Source organism: Magallana gigas, chromosome 10, assembly GCF_963853765.1.
Source record: "Magallana gigas chromosome 10, xbMagGiga1.1, whole genome shotgun sequence".
Lineage (NCBI taxonomy): Eukaryota > Metazoa > Mollusca > Bivalvia > Ostreida > Ostreidae > Magallana > Magallana gigas.
This window is the reverse complement of record NC_088862.1, coordinates 27332546-27348286: the sequence shown is the minus strand read 5'-3', so window position 1 is coordinate 27348286 and position 15741 is coordinate 27332546. Positions and strand designations below refer to the sequence as shown.

Here is a 15741-nt window from a genome sequence, read left to right as displayed (position 1 = left end):
AAAGGGGGGAATCATAGATCCTTCAGCATTTGCTGAATAAAGAACAGTTAACCTCTCCTTTGATGAACCACCTGAAACATGTGGACAATCATCTGGGGCGACTGATTTTACAGGACCTATTACCTTTTCTGGTTTACTGCCCATTGTAAACCCAGTTTCATCAATATTCCATATTCTATGGCCTTTATCAAGCAAATCTCTCTTGGATAAAAAAGCTATGTAATTTGTGAACCACTTGTCCATACTTTCATGAGTCACTTTTGATCTTGGAGTCTCAAGAAGAGTTTCCTTTCCCATCTGAATTTTCTGAGCATGTCTACTGATAAAGCCATAATACCATGTGTAACCAGGTCTATTATTCTTTTAAAATAGTGTTTTTCTTTTCTCCATATTAACAAAATTTTGATCTAAGTTCATCACATCAGCTGGCCTGAGTCCCATACCCCTCATGGCCATTTTAGACAAGTACTCGGCAATGGCATTTTCTTCCTCATTAGAAAGAAAGGGTGATGGACCTTTTCTAGCTGTAATGGGCACAGAACCACTAGCTCGCCGTTGCAAGTAGCTATAGCTTAAGTCATATTTTTCAGCAGCTTTATGTAATGCAAGACCTTTGGTTACCTCAAATAAGGCTCGCTTTGCCCTTTGTACTTTTGTAGGTGTTTTCACATATCCTTTGCTGTATCTCTTCTTAATCTTTGATGCAGTTTTTTTGTGCCAGCCTGGTGATTTTGGATTCTTTTTTGGCTTCATTCTAGAAAATATATTCATATATATGACTTCCCTTTACTAATTCCCTTTATAAAAATTTAAATACAGGAACTCTAGATTATTTAATACTATAAAAAATAAGTTGTTTTCAGTACAGATTTATTGTATTGCATGTCATTAGTGTAGGTCATTCAATGTATAACAAAATTACCATCCTTTCAATATTGATTTCGTTTGCTTTAGACCTATAATAATACAAATTACAATAAATAATATTCAATAAATAAAGACAATCTACTAATTATAATTAAAATATGCATAGTCTAAGGTTAGTAATTTAAAAATTACCTTTATAGTGTCTGCATTCGTTCATAAACCCCGCAAAATGATACTTCTTTCGAACTGACCCGAAACTAGGAAAAGTACACGTGTTCCGTTGGGTAGTCGTAATTTCATCCAAACCTCAAATATCGTAAATTATGATGTTTAATCCTAAAGTATATATCCTAAATAATACTTACCTACTAAATCAGGTTTGATAACACACATGTTTTTTTTTTTTTATTTTAACTTATTTGTTTTTCCACTTTCGTTTTCGCTGCCGTGCATTTCCAGCCGCTCTGATCTAGGTCACATTTTTTACTTGTCAACAATGTGGGAAATAACTGTGCAAATGTGAAGCAACATAACACACGGGTAGAATATTCATTCATGTATAGTAATAACATAGATAGGTATTTTTAAAACTCTTACTTTATTTTTTTTCGCACGACTATTCAGTCGCTTCTGTTCGTGCGCCAATTGTGAAAGGGACTTTAGGGATTTTCACCTAGCTACTCGAGGTGCTGTCTCCATGGTCGGGCTTCTGCTTTTCAGGTCTTTTAGGGCAGTTCGTCTCCTCGTCTCCTTTGGCTAGGCCTCTAATCCTTTTTCCCTGGAGTGTCCATCTACCGGCGACCGGGGGGGGGGGGGGGGGAGGGCATGCGAAGGACATTGTCCTTTCCGATATATTTTATTTTATCAAATAAGATATACAACATGACTACTTTATATTTTATTTGATAAACCATGGCCAGCGGATACGAAATGCTTTTATTATTATTGTAGGCGATAGCACGATAAAGAAGCTGATACATGTATATTGTACAGTGTACAGTTGAATAACTACCTCTTTCACCCCCGTGTAATAGTGTACAATCTATGGAAAAAATTTAATTCCCGCTGATGATATTTTTTCTTAAATGTTCTGTACAACTTTACAACTAAATACAAATGACTTTTCAAAACAACAACGGGCACTTGATGAAAAATCCAAATGCGTGCGGCATGGTGAAATCTCCCTGTCATTTTCAAAATGCAATTAGTGTGATTTCTACATGTAGTGCTTCTTCATCTAGTCTTTAACGATAATTTAATGGTATTTACAAAAATGCGTACAAAGTTTCTGGAAGTAAAAATATTGGTAAACAAGTTAACGAACTAAAGTCGAGTTATTGCACCTTGCGCATCGTATTCAGTGCCCTGGTCTATGTCGCTCGGACTTTTCCAGGGGTTTTTTTTCCGAGCTCTGCCGGAGAGGCCCGAGAAGTTGCAATGAAAATCAGCACTTGATTTTTTTTTCGTTTATTTCGATAAATAGTAGGTCAAAATATGGTAATGTCCCATACCACCTTCATTAAGGAGTTTAGTTATTATGAGACGGAACAACCGTTGAAAGTGAAAGTATATTCGATCTTTTAAAAAAAACCTCTTCAGAATCTACTTTACTCTCACATATATACGAGAAAAAATTCCTTAATGCATGTTTATGATAGTCCTTTGGCCTTCTAATTCATGGCCCCTGTATCGGGGCTCCTGAAGACCCTTGTGCGGGTCCATATTGTGAAACTGTATAAGATTTATAGTATTCTCTTCTTTTTTCCACAGAAGGGGGGGGGGGGGTAATTTGAAATCAATTTCTTCGTGGGGAGGGTGGGGAGAGGGGGGGGGGGCAGTGTTTGTTGGTAGAAAAAATTGTCTTTGTGGGAATGTTTATGTCGATCGTACGTGTAGTGTGATCGGGAAAATTTTTTTAAATATACATTACATGTACATGTAAATTCGAGGGCATAGCTTCCCACCGAAGGTCAGGAACACTGGTCCCCCCCACGAACAATTGTGATTCCATAGTAAGCTGATTGAAAGCAAAAACCTTCCACTAAAATTGCGAAATTTTTGAAAAAGTATTTTCAGAGTGTGGCAGTAGAAGTCGCATAAAAATGTATTTCTCTTAAATTTTGCAATTTTCATATTTCATGTATATCTGATAGTAAATCTATATCTATCAAAAGTATGAGACTAAGTAATACGTAATTTTCAAACAAAGAATTTATGTTAGCAATGTCTGTGTGTGTTTTTTACGTGACATGCGACGCATTAATCCAGGCAATGTTTGTGTTTCAAACTGGTTTTACAATGCAAATACACCGGCTTGATAATTTAAGATTATTTTTTTTCGTATGAAGTCGTTTATTAAATATTTTTTTTCTCTTTGAATACAAAAAAATATGGCTGGACAAAATCTTATTCCAACACTCTTTCTTATGATTTTTTTTTCTTTAACGAAAAGTATAATACCAAACTCTCTCTTGCTACACCGACCCAAGAAAGAGAGACAACTAGAGCCGAGCTCGTTGCAAAGCAAGTAGGTCTTCCGTCGCAACTTCGTGTCGCGAAAGGATTGTCCATCAGTCTGATTAAAATACCTCCTTCTCCTGACACTTGTCAGAGCCTGACAGACCCTGTATTGAAAAAAGGTCATCTTTACATGACATTTTCTTCTTACGAATTAGAGCTTTAGAAAATTGATTGGAACGCTTCAAATGGAGACAAAAAAAATTAATTCATACCTGTTTTCTATGTAACCTCTAGATTGAGTATTGCACTACTCATTAAACAGATAAAGGCATATTCTGTTATTGATACAGGTCTATCAGAACCTAGCGAGTGTAAGGAGAAGGGAAATGGTTTTTAATTATACTGGATTATCAATATGATAATAGTAAGTTCAAGAAATCGAAAACGAGACTCAATTTCAAAGTATTATTTTCATACCAGGCAAGTTCTTCGTTTAACTTACTTCAAGTTTAGGATAACTTTAAAAAGTACATCATTTATGTACATGTATATAATTAATTTAATTATAATAAAAGTGTGGATGTGGCGGTGGGGGAAATGACCCAAAAATCAATTTTCTAAGCGTAAACTTAAGGGAAATTTTGGTTGAGAGAAAGGGGGCATTGCTCCCACTGGACCATCTAAAAGGTACTGTTAGCAAGCTCACAAATGATATCCCCGCTAAGAAAGAAGTCATTACTCACGTATTTCTCTATTAGAGAATAATGGATGGTTCGTTTTCTTTAAGTAGTGAGTCAGACAAGGCAGGGTATATTTACAGGTCACAAGTAATCTTTATGACAAACTCTAGCTTTTACTCATTTCCATTAATACAAGATATGACACATGTTTAATATGACTTTGAACTTGCGCAACTGACCGTGGGTCAAGTTCATGACACATCATCGGTCATCAGGAATCTTTACATGAAATAGAAACTCCCAATGTTTCTCCTTAAATGACTTAGGAACAAATCATTACACACCCTCAGGTCATAAGCAATCTTTGTGTGAAGTAAGAAATTCCAAAGTGGACCGGAAACAAATTTTGCACTTTTCCTGTCAGTGACCTTTACTTTGTCCAAATGACCTTGGGTTTAGGTCATGACGCTTCGTCAGGTAATGAGTATTATTTGTATGAAGTAAGAACACTTCCAATGTTTCTCCATCAGAAAGATATAGACCGGACACGACGTACGGACGAACAAGGTGATTTTTATTTACCCCCCCCCCCCCCTCAATTTATTTTCGTGGGGTTTAAAAATCTTTTTCGCCCGTTTTGTGCGGCACAAAAAAGACCTATATTTTTCAATTATTTCTATCATATCTCATATAAATATACATGTAAATGTATGATTTGTATGCACATTTGAGTTCTTCTCATCATCGTCGGAAAGGATAAGAAACCCTTGGGGTCCAATAATGTCTTTTCATGGGCATTTGTCAATTTGCATAACTAAATGATTTCCAAGCGGTAATAAGCTATCAAAGCTATTGAGATGTTACATGTAGATATTGAATTTCTATAGATTTAAATTTAAGGTTAGGAAAAAAAACACTTTTTTATACAGTAAAAAAAAATCTAAAATAGCTTTATGTACGCGTACACATAAATAAGAAGATGTAGCGAAAGCTATAAAGACTTTATTTCTTCTGTTCTAGACTTTTTCAGAGTTAACAAGCTACAAGTTAACAATCTCCCACTTTGACAAGCTAGATTAAAAATAAAATATTCAGCTGAGTTTTAATCTGCATTACAACCTCATATTACACAACTTCAATGATTTTTTTTATCAATGTGCATATAACAATAAGTAAAATCCCCAAGAACAAATATCTATCGCAATTAAATGCATACATTTTTGGGAGGCAGAAAAGTCGCTATATTATAGTCTGCAAGTCAATTGAACTACTACAATTATTTCAAAGAAATAAGAAACTGTCGACACTTGCAGTATTCTGATGATTTAATGACGATCGACCGACTTTATTGCTTAATGTAGTCGTATATCATTACTTCTAATCCTGAGAACAAATTTTATTTAATATTTGACTTAAAACTGTTAACTTATAAAACCAGAGACATAAATAACTTATTAAGTTATTTAAGTCTCTGATAATATATATTTTATTCTGTTCATAACTATAGAAGTTTAGCGTGTTCAACAGGTTAATTTTTTAGCCACATTCTCAGATTACGATATCGCACCTTTAATGTGAGGTTGATTGACATCGAATATTTAAACACTTATTGTTTAACAATTGACCGCTGCATTGAAAGCATCCTTCCAAATGTTACTCAATTATTTATCAATTGCTGATCTGCAGCCCGGGGGCAATATTTTAGGCTATGTGCGCTGACGCGACACGAGATTTTCGGTCGCACGTGGAGCGGATTCATTTGACTTAGCATAGACTGACCGAATAAACACACGGGTGGGAAGGTGACATACATTGAGGAGAAAAATGTACACATGTTAAGTAGTCGCCAAAAATGGGTCTTCGCCACATTTTGAAAAAACAAATCCCTTGCACTGTGATCATGAAACCGATAAAATCTAAACAAATCTTGTTTAAAAACACATGTAAACATTCTAAAAATAATCACTAAATCCCTCAATTCTATCGTGTCAGCCTCTACCGCCAATCGCAACTTCTCGGGCCTTTCTGGCAAGCTCGGAAAAACACTTCGAATGTATTACCTAGGCGTCCATGACGACCCCCCTTTTTATAAAACTTGATATAATTACATCTCATTTTATGATCTGTTGAGATGTGAGCTATACTTCATTAAAGGTATCAATATACACTAAAATATAACACAGAAACGACATACAAAACTTCTTGCCGATACTTATTTTAATGGGAAGCGACTCCATTTTGTATAATATTCTAACATCCGGTGATGTTAATACATTCGAGGTGTTTTTCCAAACTTGCCAGAAAGGCCAGAGAAGTTGCAATTGCCTCTACCGCATGTGTTAATTTGATATTTGATTTTTTTTATCCTGCCTTGAACGCTTGGAGACTGTTTCATTTTCTTAATTCGGCTAAATAATGCTTCCAATTTTGAGCGCTCTCTCTCTCTCTCTCTCTCTCTCCCTCTCTCTCATTTTATGTGCAACCTTATGAAGACGTCAACTACTTTCTACGATATCTATAAAACCTCTCAGCAGTATTTAGCGGAAATATTTGTGGGTAAATAAAAAAAAATCTTAAATTGAAACACAAGTCAATCTTACATGTACCGGTCAAAATCTCGAATAAACAAATAGTTGGAATCGTACAAAATATCAATAAACATGCACGTGTGATAAAGTACATGCAGAAGAACACGAGCTACCGCGGATCACTTGTCCACTCGCGCGGGATCTCCTTGGCTATGTTCTAGGGGTGATCATTTGAAGGTTTAATCTTTGTGGTTTTTCGTTGTTTATCTATAACATTATTAGTACATGTATAGTTTTTAGAACATTTTAGAATTACAAATTCACTATTGATATATGTCTGATGATGTTTCTGATTTGGAACAATATCGCTTTTATCAATTTTTAGAGGGGCTTCTCAATTCACATTCTAATGTTTCATTCAATAAATTGAAGGTGAACAAAAAGAACATAAAATTGAAACAGTTCTTGTATATATATCTTGTTATTAGATAACCGCTGACCTCTAGGTAGTGCAGCCGCGACCGATTTCCTCGGCCGCGGATGAGGGATCGGATAACTTACGTAAAGTTAAAACACACATAAAAAGCTCAGAACCCAGGAAGATTTACAATGTTTGCAGTATGATGAATAAACTCTAATTAATATAAGTTTTTTTTCCCCTTTAATCCCACAGTTGATCTATCTGTCTGATACTGCTTCAGTTCGAGTTTATGATTAAACAGAACGATTTCTTATTCTATCGTTTAATTCAAATTAAGAAGAGTAAGCTTTAATGTCATTGTGTACGATTCTTGTGTTTGCTGCTAAGTAAAATCACATATGACAGACGCGATTCTTGTGTATTAGATAACCGCTGACCGCTAGGTAGTCCAGCCGCGACCTTGGCGATCCATTTTTATCGGCCGCGGGCGAGATGGGTTATGTAATGACGCACACAACTAAGAATTTAGGTCGATTTGAAATGCTTGCAGTAAAATGACTCAAATCTATTTCATGGAAGTTATTTTTTTTTTAAATCTAGTTTATGTATCTCACTAGATAAGAAAAAGAACGTTTATATTTTCTCGTTTTTGTTTTTCTTAACGGTTGTCCACTATAGGACCTAAACAGAGGTTACTCTAAAAAAAAAGGCTGTAAGAAAAACATGTACACTTTTTCAAATGAATCAAAGCATCCCGTATATGCTGGAACACTTTCAGCTGTTAATATATGTACGTTATTCGCACGAAGAATATTCGCTTACTTGCCAAATGAATACAGGTACATGTTAACAAGACAAGCTTTTTACACTCATAATACGCATTACCGGTACAAAATAGTTTTGTAACGACATTGATAACACAATAATGAACAACTTTTCTATCAACAGCTATAGCGAAATATTAACCATTTTTGAGTTATAAAGCGAAGACTTTTAAGGGCTCTAGACCACTAATTTAAGGGGCCAGCCCTTTTTCAATGGTGTCAAGTGAAAGTCCTTGACATTTTGCACATATTTTGTTCTATATGTGTTTAGAAAAAATTTTAAACTAAAGAGCTACATAACAAAAACACAACAAAAAATCAGCATTTTTTGAAACACAAATTCAAATTAATTTTTTGAAACTTTAAAGGAGGAAAATTGTAAAAACAAAACTCGGAGGACAACGTTCAAACTCTCTATTTTGAAGATTTATGACTTTGTAACACAGGCTGTGAGCGGTTTCAGAGCCTTTGCGTGCACAAGAATGCCTATATTTTGGGGAAAAAGGGGAATAAGTCGGTACCGGAATTGTCGATATCAACGATTTTCCATAGATATTGAGAAATAGTAACTACCAATAAGCTCTGCAAATTTGAACTTTATAGGACAACAAACAAGCAAGATATTTGAGTTTTAAAAAACGTCTAGAAGAAAAAAAAGAATAACTAGAGCAAAGCTCGTTGCAAAGCAACGAGTGGGTCTTCCGTTAATATCTGAAGTAAAGCCGAAAGTTCCTGTAAAAAGCAGAGCTCTTAAACCAACAACAAGAGTAACTTAAATAAAAAGATGAAAAAATCGAATTATTCCCGGTACGACTTAACAAAATCCGAATGATTTTAAGTACGAATCAACAAAAACCTTTCTGATTTCAAGAACGACTTAACAAAAAAATCCGAATGTGTTCAAGTACGACTTAACAATTATTTTTTGGTACGAGTTAATTTCACTTTGAACATTACGCTATTTTTTAAACCAAGGCCGCGGAATCAAAATTTCCGGAAAAATCAATTTTTAAACCCCGATATCTCTGTAATGCATCGTCCGATTTTAAAACGGCTTTCAGTGTTAGATTCAGTTTAATAAGCTCTACAAAACACATATTCATTTTTGATTTGATCAGAAAATTCATTTTTTCGAAAAATTTGTTTCACTTCCGGTTTCGACCGAAAGGGACAGATTTTAATTTCCAGCCATATTACAGAGGTAAATCGACCAAATCATAACCATTGAAAATTTCAAGCCTTTATCTTAGAGCGTTTTTGAGAAACGCCGCGGACAAAATGACTTTTTAAATTTTTTTTTTAAATGACGTAACGTAAAAACGGAAAGGTCGTTTTCAAAGAAACTTTAGGATCTTAGAGGCATAATAGTTGCACATAATCTCTCAAAGTTTCATTTCAATCGGTTATAAATTTTTTGAGTTATAAAGCCGAAAAGGAGTCAGATACAAAAGATGTCACCTTTGACCTTCCAAACTGTGTGCTTGTTGCACCATCAAATGTCAGAAACTTAGCAATGTAAAGTTTATTATATTTCTGTGAATATTTCCTATGTAAAATTACAATGAATAAACATGCTATTCCATCTAACTGTGAAATAGTTTCTATGCTATCTGTCCATGGTGAATAGTCAACGAAAGTATTCACCGGCAGCATTCGATTTCCCTTTTTTAAACTCGGAACACCTCTGGTATAATCCGATCACAGCATTAAATTCAAAGTCCGATAATTCTAATTTGTTTATCATCAAGAAATTCTGCATCGCCAACAAATTAAGTTTTCTTCAGGATTATAATTAATATATCTATATCTATTTACTGACAGAAAGACAGACTAAGACTGTTGTGTTGTGTGAGGATGACAGAAAGTTTATTGTCCCCCTCAACAGCAACTATTTCACTTGGCTTCGCCCATGAAATAGTGGCTGTCTTGGAGGACAATAAACTTGCTATCATCCTCATACCCAGTGAATAGGTATATAATGTCCCATCCACATAAATTTCGAGTTATATAACCTCCCATTTGTAACCTGCAATTTCACAGTGTAAAGTCAACACAACAGTCTTAGCCGCAAGTTTCACCATTCAATTCTCATGTACGTATTAAACATTAGGGGTTTTCATATTGCATACCAATTCCAACAAGGAAGATCCCTCTAATGATGATCATTAAAATTCATTTTATGAATCTTAGCAACACTCATAAGCCTTCAAGTACAGCATCTCTTAAGGTGGCTCAAAACACCTTGAAATATTTTCTCAAATCAGCAGAAAATTACTTGATTATGATAGATATCATAATTGATAAGAAGTGTTTAAGTCAAATAAGCAAAAAATGTGCAAATTTGGATGAACAATTACATTTTCAAAAATTTAATTCAATAAACAGTAACAAAAGCTCCAGGCGGACTAAATCTCAAACGGTTTAGAAACCCAATACTTTAACCATTAAGCTATGACGATATACAACCCAATCGAACGATATTAAGAGTTCAACAAAACATTTAAATCGCCATCTTGTGAAGTAGTGTCTTAAAAAGTATAAGTCTAGGTGTAGTGATGTACCTTAATTTTACAAAAATATTAACAGGTACTTTATCCAAATCGTCCCTTGCTACCTTTAACTTAGTACATTTTATGAACCAGATGTCTTTGTCTTAGAATAAGAAAGCTAATGCAATTCTGAGAAAAAAGTATACCACATATTGACAATTCCATTGAGGTTTAATAAACATATGGCCATTTAAGTGAACCCACCATTTCCAATTTCTTTTACTCAACACAGGTTTACAGGGTTCTCCATAGTAAAACATCTTTACCTGACCTTTTAGAGGTCAATTGTTGTTCAACCACCTTTAATAAGAAACCTTATTCAATACAACATACATCTACATGATATTATCTTGATAAAAGCATCACATAACTTAGAAATGCCCTTACATGTATACCCACCCCCTATCTTTTGATTTTCATAAAAAGTCATGGTTTGAAATCTTTTGCCTAATTTTCTGAAACTTGTGGCAATTTCTATGAGTCATTTCTCACACATATTTGATAACAATCATCAATGATACTAAAATTTGATCTTTTTATGTTTCTTGAATGATTTGTAGCATTTTAATAAATAAATAGACAAGTATTCCTGCATGTGATTTCTTTTTTCCATGAAAAAAAGTAAGCTAACAATCATATTTATTAAATATCTAATATATTCTGGTTTCTTGTCTCTTTTTAACCATGATAAAACAGTAAGATCAACAAGTTCAACATCTGCCTTAAATAAAATTAAATTCAAACACACCCGGGTAGCTGGAGGCGGAGGAGAATTCAATTAAAAATGTTCAAATTTGACATGTTTTTTTCTACTTTTTTTATGCATATATACCTTAAAAGGATGAAAATAGATTGTTTCTTGCTCGAGATTTCAAAAGTAATAATCATTGCTGGTGTTATTCAAAAGTCAAATGTACATTTACATATCTTACATGTAATCTTAATGGAGAAAATTGGAAAGAGTTGGGTGATTTTTCAACTATGTAAACACATCTAAATATCTTTATAAAATAAAAAATGAAGGAAATATAATTGCATACTTTTATTGAAAAACAAATTTTCACAACAATTATATTTCTTTAAACAGCCTTAATTTTGTTTTTCATAATTTCTTATCAAACATGAACAAACCACAATAGGACATGATGCTTTCTTAAAGTTCCATTATTGTTCATGCATTATCCGATTTAATTTGAATTACCGGTAGATAGTCTGTAGAACACAAGGAATATGCATGTGGGTAGAGGTGACAGGTTAACCTCAAGAGCTGAAACCACAAGAATCAACAGGTAAAAGCCATGTGGTAACAAGAGTCTGCTTTAAGCTGAAATGAAAAAAAAAATTAGCTGTGTTAACATACATGTACTTGTAATAGCTGTGTTTACATTAACATATACATAATATTTTTGGAAAAAATACACTGACCATGCAGTGTTATAAGTATGACATATCCAAATACCAGTATATGACATTAACATTTAGCCAGTACAAAAACAAAAATGTGCATATCAAGTCATAATATCATAACATTAAAATAATTTCTTGGGTATAGACATATCAGATTGGGAGAGAGCGAGAGCAGGAGTGAGAGAGAGAGTTTGTTTTACTTGAAGTGCGACAGCAATATTTCAATTCATAAACTACAAAGGAATATTACCAATCCAAACATGCAGTGTCAAAGTATAAGCTTCTGGTACGTGTATACCATGTTTTGTCAATTCTACTGGGGTTTATTGCGAATAAATTTAGCGAGGGTTTTTTTTTTCTTACGAATTACATGTTTTAAAAACAATACTATGTATAATGCGCATAAAAATGAGGGATTAATAATACATGCTCATTTTAAAATTCAATGCACTTTGGATTTCTTTTACAAGATCGAGATATTTTTGTCACAAAATTAAGTTGCCCTCTGACAGTTTCAGTCTTTGCCAAGATTAAAGAGAGAGAGAGAGAGAGAGAGAGAGAGAGAGAGAGAGAGAGAGAGAGAGAGAGAGAGAGAGAGAGAGAGATCTGAGGCACATGCAGTAAAAATTATTTACATGCTATGTAGATGTGATATGCATGTAAAGCTTACCTAAAATGAATCAATATCTATAAAAGATAATCTAATCTCTCAAATTACAATGATTCTGTGAAATACTTATATCTTGAGAAGACTGTTTAATAGATACCATGGAACATTGACCTAAATTCTGAGCTTGATATAATATGAATTTGAGACTTTTCATCTCGCACTCTGTTTTACATGCCTGTTACACAAGCAATAACCATATATAACAGAGAGCGAGACAAAAGGTCTAATTTTAATTAGATTGAATATTTACTTTGTCAAATATATTTATTTAATTAAACACAAGCATGAGTTTTTTAATTTATAAATTAAGTGAAGGCGATATGGTAAAGATCTGCTATATTTAACAGTTTAAATATTTAGGGTAAAGTTATCATCATGCAAACATGCACTCTAATTACAACATTCTATTCTTGTGTACCTTAGGATTCCCACCGCTTTTAATTTTAAATTCTTCATGCAATTTACTACTGATATCCTCTCTTCACTTGCCTCGGATAGTCTTTTAAACACCATCACCAGTCCCGTAAATTCATGTGGTCCATTTTGTTTACATGTAAAAATGGCGACTCTCGATCTCGATGTAAATTCAACATACTTGATTTTCCGAGGTCGGTAGCGTGTTTCGGAGAAAGTCTGAGGCAAATAAAGAGTCGATATCAGTAGTAAATTGCATGAAGAATTTAATGGTACTGATGTTTTCACAGAATTTGCGTATAAATAAGGTAAATCAGTCCAAAACTAGCGCACGTTTTTCTGCGCAATAAATATACATGTACAATTTTTACAATGGCCGAATGGGTGGCCCTGTAGCTCTCCGGTCTGTCAATATTTTTTTCCCGGAGAGCTACAGTTCTGCAGCTACCGTGAAAATACACTGGACAGATAATATTCCGAGATTCCGCTGACTCTAACGCCCGCTTTTATATTGTGACGTACTTCAAAAGCGGAGGTAAGAGTCAGAGGAATCTCGGATTAGATTGAAAAGTGCAAATACTTTGAAAAGAAAAAGTCAATACGACATATCCTGTATTGAAACATACCTTTATAATCTGTCTTCTTTTAAAAATGTAGACACACCGCTATCAGCTGTTTGTTCGCAGTTAAAACATGGCGAGTTGTAATGGGGAATCGTACGATAATTATTTCGATTAAAACTAATAAGACTAATAAAAACTAACAACGTAATTATCGATCGAAATAACGAAATTGTATCGATAAACACTTCAATTAACTATTAAAAAACAGAGTCCGGTTTTATGACCTGCACGAATTGTTTTCAGCAGGAGTTACTTTCAGTGTGAATTTTACACTATTTTTAAACCAAGAACACGGAATCAAAATTTCCGGAAAAATCAATATTTAAACCCCGATATCTCTGCAATGCATCATCCGATTTGAAAACGAATTTCAGTTTTGTATTAAGCTTTGCAAACTCTACAATATGCATATAATTTTGTGTTTTATATATAGTTTAATTATCAGTACGAATTGTTTTCAGTAGAAATTACTTTCAGTGTGAAATTTGCACTATTTTTAAAACCATAAACACGGAATCAAAATTTCCGGAAAGATCAATTTTTAAACCCCGATATCTCTGAAATGCATCATCCGATTTGAAAACGAATTTTAGTTTTGCAATTAGCTTTGCAAACTCTACAACATGCATATAATTTTATTATTCGCTCAAAAAAATGAAAATTCCGAAAAATTAGAATCACTTCCGGTTTCGACCGGAAGTGACAAAATAATTTTTTTTGTAAATTTGCCATAAGTTAATCCGCAGATTTACAATCACAGAGAATTTCAAGTCTTTATAAACAACCGTTTACGAGAAAAGTCCTGGACAAAATCACTTTTTGAAATTTTTAAAAATGACGTAACTAGAAAACGGAAGTGACTTAATGACTGAAAGTTCAAAATCTTCAAGGGACAAGTATTTAACATAATCCCTGAAAATTTCTTGCAAATCGGTTGAATAGTTTTTGAGATATAAAGCAAAAAAGAAGTCAGAAGGAAAAACAAGAAGAATAATAATAATAAACTAGAGCAAAGCTCGTTGCAAAGCAACGAGTGGGTCTTCCGTTAATGTCGGAAGTAAAGCTAGAAGTTCCTGTAAGAAGCAGAGCTCTAAAACCGATAACAAGAGTAACTAAAATAAAAAGATGAAAAAATCGAATTATTCCTGGTACGACTTAACAAAATACGAATGATTTTAAGTACGACTTAACAAAAACCTTTCCAATTTCAAGAACGACTTAACAAAAAAAATCCGAATGTGTTACTGTACAACTTAACAATTATTTTTGGTACGAGTTAATTTTACTTTGTACATTACGCTATTTTTTAAACCAAGGACGCGGAATCAAAATTTCCGGAAAAATCAATTTTTAAACCCCGATATCTCTGTAATGCATCGTCCGATTTTAATACGGCTTTCAGGTTTAGATTCAGATTAATAAGCTCTACAAAACACATATTCATTTTTAATTTGATCAGAAAATTCATTTTTTCGAAAATTTTGTTTCATTTCCGGTTTCGACCGAAAGTGACAGATTTTTATTTCCGGCCTTATTACAGAGGTAAATCGACCAAATCATAACCATTGAAAATTTCAAGCCTCTATCTTAAAGCGTTTTTGAGAAAAGTCCGGGACAAAATGACTTTTTGAAATTTTTAAAAATGACGTTACGTCAAAACGGAGGTGACGTTCTCTTTAAAACTTAAACATTTTTGAGGGACGCCAACTCGCAAAAATCTCTGAAAATTTCATGAAAATCGGTTTAAAACCTTTTGAGTTATGAAGCAAAAAAGGAGTCAGAAGAAAAGAAAAAGAATAATAATAATAACTAGAGCAAAGCTCGTTGCAAAGCAACGAGTGGGTCTTCCGTTAATGTCGGAAGTAAAGCTGGAAGTTCCTGTAAGAAGCAGAGCTCTTAAAGCAACAACAAGAGTAACTAAAATAAAAAGATAAAAAAAATCGAATTATTCCTGGTACGACTTAACAAAATACGAATGATTTTAAGTACGAATTAACAAACACCTTTTTGATTTTAAGAACGACTTAACCAAAAAAATCCGAATGTGTTTAAGTACGACTTAACAATTATTTTTGGTACGAGTTAACTTTACGATAAACATTATGCTATTTTTTAAACCAAGGACGCGGAATCAAAATTTCCGGAAAAATCAATTTTTAAACCCCGATATCTCTGTAATGCATTGTCCGATTTTAAAACGACTTTCAGTGTTAGATTCAGCTTAATAAGGTCTACAAAACACATATTCATTTTTGATTCGATCCAAAAATTCATTTTTTCAAAAAAATTGTTTCACTT

General features: G+C 33.6%; 1 long non-coding RNA gene across 1 annotated transcript; it reads right to left on the bottom strand.

The window, feature by feature from the left end:
- Positions 1-11358: 11358 nt before the first annotated feature.
- On the bottom strand, positions 11359-13440 carry LOC136272494 (uncharacterized). The gene is made up of 2 exons (XR_010710501.1): positions 12896-13440; positions 11359-11653 (listed from the first exon to the last, which is right to left on the bottom strand). It is a non-coding gene; the product is annotated as an uncharacterized lncRNA (long non-coding RNA).
- Between the last annotated feature and the right edge of the window lie 2301 nt (positions 13441-15741).